The following is a 9,840-nucleotide window of genomic DNA, read 5'->3' as shown; positions in this document are numbered from 1 at the left end:
CAGCTTCAGTGCACTGCAAGAGTACACCACGGCTGTGCGACGCCACTTCAGTCACACCCCACCGGGAGCATGCCCGGTGCGCCCTTGCCTGGGTTGCCTGCCAGTGGCCACCAGCAGGTAATGGGGCAAACCCCTGGGAGATTGCCCACTATTGGCAGGCAACTGGGAAGCCAATGTTTGAGAGAGCAGTGGTGGACCAACTCTTTGGATAATTCATCTGCACTGGTCCCTTTTCAGTGTGGTTTCAGGCTGGGTTGTTGGACTGAGACAATGCCAGTAGGCTTAATTCCTCTAGCATGCAGACGTAGGCATCAGGGGATGTGTTCTGAATTGGTTTAAATAAGTCCTTACGAACTGCTCTCATAGAGTTGCTATCTAAGACCTGGTGGTTCCAGAGCAAAATAAAGAAAGCCATCAAAGACAAATGAGGTGGCCATGAAGAAGTACAGACTCTAGCCCAGTTCACAAGTTGCAATGAGCGCCTATACAATCTGTCGTAGATCCAGAGGAGTTAGCCACTTTAGTCTGTAGTTGCAAAATAGTAAATAGTCCAGTTGCACCTTTAAGGCTAACCAACTTTATTGCATCTGACGAAGAGAGCTGTGGTTCTCGAAAGCTTATGCTACAATAAAGTTGGTTAGTCTTAAAGGTGCTACTGGACTCTTTACTATTATGCAATCTGTGTACAGATTACGCTTAATTTTTGTGTGTGTTTGCATTGAGTAATTCTCAATTGCAGTCAACCTATGTACAGCCGAATGTGCCGTTTAGATGCCACATTTATCCTGGGACTGGTTCCCGGTTGCATTCATAAAGTGAACGTGTGTCAGCTCTTTCTTACAAACTGAAGCACATGTGAATGTACACGTGAATGTCTGGCAAATCACATGTACAGGGATGATACGGTGGGTAGAAACAAAATACAAGGAGCAGATTGCTGAAAACATTGAGAGAAATTATAACACTTTATTTAAATACATCAGAAGCAGAAAACGGACCAGCGAGACAATGGGCCCATGACGGAAGAGCAAGGGGTGAACGAGTTTACAGAGGATTATAGAGGAACAGCTTTATAAATATATAGATAACTAACATCCAACATAAGGATTTCTTTATTTAGTAATTTTCTGCCATTCTCACTGGGGCCCATGGCAGATTAGAAGTACAATTCACCGTCAATCAGTAAGCAGATGATTACAAAACAGGATAAGATCAAGTAATCAGTGTGTGGATTACAAGATATAGAAACATTTGAATCTAACAGCGAGGATTCTTAGGAAGACAAAATAATGCAGTTGGGTTGTGATGCTGGTGCAGTGGGAGGGGGGGGGCAGAACAACTTTCGCAAACCTATCTAAGAAATAATAAAGATGATAAAATAAACGAATAAAAGTCCCCTCCTGAGCTGATCCATCACATTGCAGCTGAGCTCCCTCTGCAAGAATGCCGTTCTGAACAAGTCTGTTGTGCACATTTTGCAAAATGATAGAAATATAGGTGAGCCTTCCTAACAGCCTCAGGAAAACCTTTCCACAATGTAGGAGCCACCACAGAGAACTCAAAAGCTTGCCCACTGTTTTGTGTCACTGTAGCTGGCCTTTGTAATTCAAATGGAGAAACACCAGATTTCTTTCTCTCTCTCTCTCTCTCTCTCTCTCTTGTTCAGAGAAACTACAGAATAGCCTTATATCAAAGGCACCACTGTATTTGCCCGGAAATGTTGGTGAGAGAAGGCCTTTAAAGTCACGGTGTGGAATATCTTTTTCTCTCCCTCCTCTGGCCTCCTTCTTTGTTAGCTTTTATTTTGAAACTTTCAGTCTGAGGATAAGTTCTCGTGAACTCAAAAGGTTGTGCACTGTTTTGTGTCATTGTAGTTGGTCCTAATAAAAGAGATTGATTTGTTTTATAGAGTCTAAATCGGGAATTCCTAATCTAGGGTCTTCATGGAGTCTGTGAACCAGGAACAGAAAATGTTTTATTTTTCCTTCAATTTCCTGGAACTTTGAAATTTGTCTTTGTGGGGAAAAAAATGTCAGATTACGTTATTACGGTATTGATAATGGAGAGTGCCCTCAAGTCATAGCTGACTTATGGTGACCCCTGGTGGGGTTTTCATGGCAACAAACTAACAGAGGTGGTTTGCCACTGCCTGCCTCTGCAATCTTCGTCTGAGTTGGAGGTCTCCCATCCAATTACTAACCAAAGCCAACCCTGCTTAGCTTCTGCGATCTGACAAAATCAGGCTTACCTGGGCAATCTAGGCGAGGGCACGTATGTTGGAGAGTGCCCTCAAGTCATAGCTGACTTATGGCAACTCCTGGCAGGGTTTTCCTGGCAAGAGACGAACAGAGGTGGTTTGCCATTGCCTGGCTCTGCAACCCTGGTCTTTGTTGGAGGTCTCCCATCCAATTACTAACCAAAGCCAACCCTGCTTAGCTTCTGAGATCTGACAAAATCAGGCTTACCTGGGCAATCTAGGCGAGGGCACGTATGTTGGAGAGTGCCCTCAAGTCATAGCTGACTTATGGCAACTCCTGGCGGGGTTTTCCTGGCAAGAGACGAACAGAGGTGGTTTGCCATTGCCTGGCTCTGCAACCCTGGTCTTTGTTGGAGGTCTCCCATCCAATTACTAACCAAAGCCAACCCTGCTTAGCTTCTGAGATCTATATTGTTTCACTCTAAACAAGTGTAGGTTGAGATGGGATTCTACTGTATGTGGTCAGGTAATGTACAATCATCAGTTTTGCCATGTTATGTTTTTCTGGGTAGTGAGTCCATAGTTTTCATCGGATTCTCGAGGGGTCTGTGACCCAAAAAAGGTTAAGAACTGCTGGAGTAAAGAGACAAGGGCCATTTGCTGTTCTTTGTGATTCTGGGAGAATGTCATTATTTTATGCCCTCTTGCTCCTAAAAAACCATCACCAGCAGAAGGAAGGAAGCAAGATCCAAAACTTTAGAACACAATCTGCATGATACCTTTTATTAGGACCAATCAAATGACACAAAATAGTGTGCAAGCTTTCACATTCTCCAGAACATTTTGTCATGCTGGATGTTGAGGGGAAAATAGAAAAGGCATCTTCAGGACATGATGCAAACCCCTGGCTAGTCTGTGTTATACTGTAGATGTTAGATGCTGAGTTGGTGCTGGTTCCATGGTGGTGATAGAGAGTACCGTCAAGTCATAGCTGACTTATGGCGACCCCTGGTGGGTTTTCAAGGCAAGAGACATGGAGTCTCTCTACACAAGACATCTGACACTTGAAGAACACGTGTCGGGAAAGGCAATGTTAGCCGGGAAGGGCGGTTTAAAAAGACAGAGCCAGCAGCAGGGCAAAGGCTTTGCGATACACTGGAACTGTGTGAAGGGGCTGTGAAATGTCAGAAGGGAAACTTCAGCCCATTATAACTTCCTCAGGTCCAAGCCCGGCTCTGGAAGGCAGCTCCACCCCATTTTCATTCTCTGCTGTCCTCTGGTTGCCATCACACACAGTTTTAGACTGGAGAGGTGAAACTGACAGAGCCTTTGGGGAGGTGAAGATGAAATTAACAAACCCTCTGAGGAGCGATCTCCGCCCGCTCTGTTTTTTTAAAGTACACTTCCCAGCTAACGTTGCGCCTTCCTACACTTGACAAACATGCGTCGAGGCGTCTCATGTAGAGATACTCTTAACAGAGATGGTTTGCCATTGCCTGCCTCTGCAACTTTGGTCTTCCTTGGAGGTCTCCCAGTCAATTACTAACCAAGGCCGATCTTGCTTAGCTTCTAAGATCTGATGAGATCAGGTTTGCCTGGGCTGCCCAGGTCAAGGCAAGTAGTTCTATGGCACCCACCGTCTTTATGAGCAGGAGGCCATAAAACAATTACATTTCACGGTAAACACAAAGACAGCAAATGGCCTTTTTTCTCTCTGCCTAGTAAGAACTAAACTCTCTTGGTGATAAATGTAAGCAAAAGGTGAGCTATATGAAAATGTAATGTAAGATGTTGCATGAGATATAAAGTCAGTTAAATCCAAATTATGTAGTTCTACCTCATATTATAATCCCACAGACAGTCTCATGCTTAATTCCTGTCATTCTATTGACTTAGTAAATGACTTTAAGAAGTGTTAAGAACTTAAGATTGGATTCTGGCATCTGCTCTAGTATCTCTAGTGCAACACAGACTACACCAGGATTTTACATCTTGCCCTGAAGTTCCTCCTTTTCCTATATTTTATTTGTTTGTTTTTTTATTTTGTGACATCGAATCTGAAGTAGAGACTTCCCTTATGTACTTTGATATATTATCCATTTGTTAAGAGTTATGTTGGCTATGTAGAAGTGGCAGAAACATTTAACATTGAATATGGTGCAATGATGAAGCTAATAAAGTAGTTGAGAAACAGCTTAGTTAAGATCCAGAGGAGTTAGCCGTGTTAGTCTGTAGTAGCAAAATTGAAAAGAGTCCAGTAGCACCTTTAAGACTAACCAACTGAAGAGTTCTCCCTACGTGGGAGAACACTTCAGTCTACCAGGACCTTCCACCAAGGACTTAAAGGTTGCTGTAGTTCAACAGAAACCTTCCAAAAACAGAATCCAAGGGGAAGCTGCTGCGTTGGAATTCATATGCAAATTTGATTCAGTCAGGCTTGGATTGAATAGAGACTATGAATGGTTATCTCATTATCAGAAGTAACTGATCCCATTATCAGAAGCTACTGATTGCATCTACTCCCCCCTCCCCTCTCCACCTATATATCTGACCAGTTTCTTCTTACCCTCAATGCATCTGACGAAGAGAACTGTGATTCTCGAAAGCTTATGCTACAGTAAAGTTGGTTAGTCTTAAAGGTGCTACTGGACTCTTTTCGAGCTTAGTTAAGAAATCTGTAACTTTTAACGTTGACTATAAATTTAATTTAATATAAGTATCATTATATCTAAATGAAAATGAAATCCTGCCCTCAGGTCATAGTCGCCCTATTGCAACCACTGTATTGCAAGAGACTAACAAGCCATTGCCTGCCTCAGCAACTCTAGTCTTCGCTGGAGGTCTCCCATCCAATTACTAACCAAGTCCGACCCTGCTTAGCTTCTGAGATCTGACGAGAGCAAGCTGCCCTTGAATATTCAGTCCAGAGCATATATTAAAAATAGAGTCTTTAAAAATTTAATGACAGGGACATCAGGGAGAAATACTTTGTGTTTTACTTATTCTGTTATATATAATTATTTCTGATTCATATAAACTATGCTACATGATCCCTTCCTTTCTGTATCCGCTGTTGTTGTTATTCTGTTTTTTAAAAAATAAAAAAATATTATTAGAGTGTAGCCCAAGCTACTTTTTCTGCAGACTGCAGCCTCTGGCCACAAGGTGGTGTTGCCTATCAAATTATCCTTCCAGGCTCCCACCCACTGAATGTCTTCCATCCTACTGGGGTTTGGAGAGTCTTGTATGGATACATACACTGTTGCTGGTTAGAGGCTGAGAGGTGTCTTTCTTCAATTTATTTTATTTATTTATTTAATTCAATTTGTATTCCGCCCTCCCTACACCAGCAGGCTCAGGGCGGATTCCAATTAATACAATAATATAAAATACAAATACCTTTAAAACCAATGAAACATCTTTAAAAAGAACACACACAACAAGCAATACAGCAGCAGGTTTTGAAAAACACAGGGCAGCAGATTTCCCCAGCAACCACCACCCAACCACCTCCAGAAACATACGGCAAAGGCTAGGTGGTAGATACCCTTTGTAGGGGCACGGCTTTCTCTAGGTGGCCAGCAGGGAAGACCAGAGCGTCAACCATATGCCTGGTGGAAGAGCTCTGTCTTACAGGCCCGGTGGAAGGATAGCAAAACTGGCCAGGCCCTGATCTCTTTAGACAGAGCGTTCCACCAGGTTGGAGCCAGGACCGAAAAGGCCCTGGCTCTGGTCGACGCTAAACAGGCCTCCCTGGGGCCAGGGGCCAGTAGCAGCTGTTTATCATTGGATCGAAGCGTCCTCCGGGGTTCATACGGGGGGAGAGAGTCCCGTAGATACGCCGGTTCCAGTCTGCATAGGGCTTTATAGAGCTGTCTTTATATCAAGACAGCACTTCCATCTACCATCCTGAAATGCAAGACTTACATGATGGAGAAAATACAATCTCTGGAAGAGACTCTAAGAAACACAGAGATGAAATGGGACCATGCCTAATGGCAGACTTTTTGGGGGGGGGGGTCATCCTATAACATAACTGAGTAAGCATATTTCCGACGACTCATCTCGATTCCCCTGCGCAGGCGCAGTAGTGCACCCCTAGTGGGATAAGAGGAGAGTTGCTCCCCTCCTGCAGCGGCCCAATCCCACGCCGATGGGCCGGAATGGGCTGCCAGTGGGGCGGAACAGGCTGCTGCCAGGCACAGAAGCCCATGAGGGCTTCTCCCTCGGCCCTCACCACCTGCAGCGGCCCAGGCAGCGGCGCACTCTGACCCCAGTGGGGCCTGAACAGACTGCTGCTGGGTGCAGGAGCCAGGTGCCTGGCGTGTCCCTCCCCCAAGCCTCCAGCCCCGGAGCCTGGAGATGGGCAGGCATGCCTACAGCCCTTTGCAGCCACGATGGTAGCCGTGAAGGGCTGGGAGGTGCACCCGCCCACCTGCCAAGCCTCCAGCCCCTGAGCATGCCTTCCTCCCCCTGCCCTGCCCTCCTTCCCCCACCCCAGATCGGGGCAGTGGGGAGGGGGCAATGCTTGGCCTCGCTGCCCTGCCCTCCTCCCTCTGCCCTGCCTTCATCCCCCCAACCCAGATTGGGGCGCTGGGGAGAGGGCAGTGCCCAGCCAGACCACCCTGATCTCCTCCCCCCTGCCCCATATTGGGGTGTTGGGGAGGGGGCAATGGCTGGCCCAGCCCCTGCTCTTTCTAGAGCCCATTGTATTTTTTGCCGCAACAGGCTTTATTGCTAGTCAGAACATTAAAGTGCTGGATTGGACTACTGTGCCGTCTCGCCAGCATTCAATTTCCAACACTGTCCAGTCAAAAGGCCACAAGCAAGGCCTACTGGCAAGAGTCTTTGCTGGCAGGCTTTCCCCCCCCCCCCGGAACTGATTAACGCCATTCTGCCTTCTAACCCAAATGGCTAGTATTTATATATTTTATTTTATCTTATTTTATTTATGTCATTTATAGTCTGCCTTTCTCACTGAGACGCAAGGCAGAATACATAGTGTGAGATTAGTTCAGTCAATATCAGGAACATTTCCATAAACAATGCCATAGGGCAAACAGACACAAGTTCACAAAGACATTAGCGGGAATCCAATACAACATAGTGGTGAGGTCTATGGTTCCTAATTCATTAGCGGATCATCTGAGACTAGAAACAAAGCTGGTTGTGCAAATAAATACAACGGGCTCTAGAAAGCCGGGGCTGGGGAGGGCTGGCAGTGGGGGGGTCTGGGAATGGCAGGCAGGCAGGCAAGGGTCTGGGCATGGTTGGCAGATAGGAGGCAAGGGGGGTCTGGAGAGAGCTGAGAGGCAGGCGGGGTCTGGGCATGGTTGGCAGATAGGGGGCAAGGGGGGTCTGGGGAGAGCTGAGAGGCAGGAGGGGTCTGGGCATGGTTGGCAGGTAGGGGGCAAGGGGGGTCTGGGGAGAGCTGAGAGGCAGGAGGGGTCTGGGCATGGTTGGCAGATAGGGGGCAAGGGGGGTCTGGGGAGAGCTGAGAGGCAGGAGGGGTCTGGGCATGGTTGGCAGATAGGGGGCAAGGGGGGTCTGGGGAGAGCTGAGAGGCAGGAGGGGTCTGGGCATGGTTGGCAGTTAGGGGGCAAGGGGGGTCTGGGGAGAGCTGAGAGGCAGGCGGGGTCTGGGCATGGTTGGCAGATAGGAGGCAAGGGGGGTCTGGGGAGAGCTGAGAGGCAGGAGGGGTCTGGGCATGGTTGGCAGATAGGGGGCAAGAGGGGTCTGGAGAGAGCTGAGAGGCAGGCGGGGTCTGGGCATGGTTGGCAGGTAGGGGGCAAGGGGGGTCTGGGGAGAGCTGAGAGGCAGGAGGGGTCTGGGCATGGTTGGCAGGTAGGGGGCAAGGGGGGTCTGGGGAGAGCTGAGAGGCAGGAGGGGTCTGGGCATGGTTGGCAGATAGGGGGCAAGGGGGGTCTGGAGAGAGCTGAGAGGGAGGAGGGGTCTGGGCATGGTTGGCAGATAGGGGGCAAGGGGGGTCTGGGGAGAGCTGAGAGGCAGGAGGGGTCTGGGCATGGTTGGCAGATAGGGGGCAAGGGGGGTCTGGGGAGAGCTGAGAGGCAGGCGGGGTCTGGGCATGGTTGGCAGGTAGGGGGCAAGGGGGGTCTGGGGAGAGCTGAGAGGCAGGAGGGGTCTGGGCATGGTTGGCAGATAGGGGGCAAGGGGGGGTCTGGGGAGAGCTGAGAGGCAGGCGGGGTCTGGGCATGGTTGGCAGATAGGGGGCAAGGGGGTCTGGGGAGAGCTGAGAGGCAGGAGGGGTCTGGGCATGGTTGGCAGGTAGGGGGCAAGGGGGGTCTGGGGAGAGCTGAGAGGCAGGAGGGGTCTGGGCATGGTTGGCAGATAGGGGGCAAGGGGGGTCTGGAGAGAGCTGAGAGGGAGGAGGGGTCTGGGCATGGTTGGCAGGTAGGGGGCAAGGGGGGTCTGGAGAGAGCTGAGAGGGAGGAGGGGTCTGGGCATGGTTGGCAGTTAGGGGGCAAGGGGGGTCTGGGGAGAGCTGAGAGGCAGGCGGGATCTGGGGAGAGTGCGCGAGGGGGGGTGCGTGCGGGAAGTGACATCATCACGCTTTGCACGTAACCCCCCCCCCCGTGCAATCACGCGCTGCAGGGGCTCGCGTTGGGGGCTGCTGTGGAGTGCCGGAACGCTCCGGCACTCCACAGCGGTCCAAAATGCACCCATGGATCGGGCCCATTTTGAGGCGCTGCAGAGCGCAGGAGCGCTCCTGCGCTCCACAGCGCCTCAAAATGGGCCCGTTTTGGCCTGGATTGGGCCCATTTTGAGCCACTGTGGAGCGCGGGAGCACTCCTGTGTGCTGCAGCGTCCCAAAATGGGCCCGATCCGCATCAAAGCAGGCCCGATCCGCAGCTGTTTTGGTGCGGATCGGGCCCATTTTTGGGTGCTGCAGCACGCAGGAGTGCTCCTGTGCTCCACAGTGGTTCAAAATGGGCCCAATCCAGGCCAAAACGGGCCCATTTTGAGGCGCTGCGGAGCGCAGGAGCCCTCCACAGCGGCTCAAAACGCGCGTGGTCCGCAGGAGCGCGCAGCTCCGCAGAGGAGCATGCACAGAGGGTGTGCACCCCCCCCACTGGCCAGGTAAGTGGGGGCGGGGTGTGGGGGCGAGGGCGGGCGATTCCCTGCCCCCACTGGGGGCCTGGCACCCCTAACAGTAACTGATAGTTAGGCAATGGAGTGACTGCAGGATGGGAGTGATGTTCATGCTCCAGCTCGCTCCTGATAACAATTGAGCCGCAGCCTTTTGCACCAACTGGAGTCTCCTAGTTAGTTTAGATGGGAGACCTGCGTATAGTGCATTACAATAGTCAAGTCCTGATGTTACCGTAGCATAGATCCAGGTGGCCAGGTTGGCCATGACAAGGTAAGAAGCCATTTTCCAGGCTAAGGAGAGGTTGTAGAAAGCATTTTTTGCGGCTGCCTTAACTTGTTTTTCTAGTAACCGCACTGGATCCAGTATAATCCCTAGGCTCCTAACAGAGTCTGCAAGGGTCAGACAAACTGCAACTAAAGACCTATTCATCTAAGTCTGCAATGATCACCATGTTTCGTGGAAGTGAACTCCTCAAGTCAACTTCCTTATGAATCTGTTGCCAATAAGTTTCATAGGGTAACTCCAATTTTTA

Source organism: Eublepharis macularius, chromosome 12 (assembly GCF_028583425.1).
Source record: "Eublepharis macularius isolate TG4126 chromosome 12, MPM_Emac_v1.0, whole genome shotgun sequence".
Lineage (NCBI taxonomy): Eukaryota > Metazoa > Chordata > Lepidosauria > Squamata > Eublepharidae > Eublepharis > Eublepharis macularius.
The sequence above is the reverse complement of the archived record's forward strand: the minus strand, read 5'-3'. Positions refer to the sequence as shown.